At 45.8% G+C, this 1,215-nt stretch overlaps 1 pseudogene; it reads right to left on the reverse strand.

The window, feature by feature from the left end:
* Positions 1-282: 282 nt before the first annotated feature.
* On the reverse strand, positions 283-796 carry LOC101565262 (annotated as a pseudogene).
* Positions 797-1,215: the final 419 nt, after the last annotated feature.

Genomic DNA, 1,215 nt, shown 5'->3' on the forward strand with positions numbered 1-1,215 from the left:
GCATCTTACTGGCTAGTTTCTAAACAGACACACATGTTTTTAAAAATGCCAAAAAGCCATGTTTTGCTCAAGAATACTATTAGTCAAATACCACACAGGTTGTTTGACGGCAGATACTTGTTGGCTGGGCTTCAGATGACAAAATGCTAAGCTGGGAATTTGGAACTGTCCAGCCAGTTGTTTTTCCCTGCTCGGGAGACTGGCGGCCTGTGCTGCCGAGCGGTCGCCCTGCTGCCACTGTCTTCTCACGGCTGCACCCACTAGGCAGGAGCACTCGTGTCCTTAAGACGCAAGGCCGAGCCAAAACCCTCCCACAAGCCCACTGGATATCACAATGTTCTGTCTGATAAATTCCGTTGCTGCTTCGATCACGTTATTGATTTCAGGTGCTGCTTTATTTGCTCGTTTCTTAATTTGTCTTTTTGCTTTGTTTACATCTTTTTCAACCCTCTTCCAGTCGATCTGAACACAGCCACTGTGACTGGCAATCTGTAGGACAAGAAAGCCACCACCTACTGCTGTTGCTGCAAGTTTTCCAACTCTCTGGAGTAAAAATCCTGCGCACCAGCCAGTCACGCCACCTGTTACAATCTGGGTAGCTACTGAGTGTTTTTCTTCCATAGGTCCTGATCACTCGATTCCACCAGTGGTGTCTTCTCTCATACTCTGTTAAGTCCAACACTTCGTAGGAGTCGTCATCACTTTCATATTCTTGGGGAGGGGGGTTCCGGGACACCATTATACCACCAGCGGCCAGTTCTGGGGTGGTCCCCGCCCGCCCTCTGCTCCCTAGCACTTTAAGGGTCGCTCTCCACAGCGTTGTTTTAATTTGTATCTCTTGACTGACCAGTAATATTTATATAGAGTAAAACTGACTCTTCTTTTAGTCAATTTTTTTTGAAGTGTTTAGTCCTGTGACACCCCACAGCGAAGAGAAAGAACAGTTTTATCACCTAAAATGTCCTATGCCTTTTGATAGTCAGCTTCTCCTTGGCAACTGCTAATCTATTCTCTGTCCCTATAATTTTGTACATTCCAGAATATTCTATGAGTGGAATCATGTGGTGTATGTAGCCTTTTGAGCCTGGCTTCTTTCCATTAGCATAGTGCATGTGCGAGTTATCCATGATGTTGCTGGTATCAGGAGTTCGCTCCTTTGTCCACTGTGTGGTCATTTGTTTATTCATCAGATGAAGGGCATTTGGGTGGGCTTGT

This window comes from Octodon degus, unplaced genomic scaffold (genome assembly GCF_000260255.1).
Source record: "Octodon degus isolate 3935 unplaced genomic scaffold, OctDeg1.0 scaffold00001, whole genome shotgun sequence".
NCBI classification, from domain to species: Eukaryota; Metazoa; Chordata; class Mammalia; order Rodentia; family Octodontidae; genus Octodon; species Octodon degus.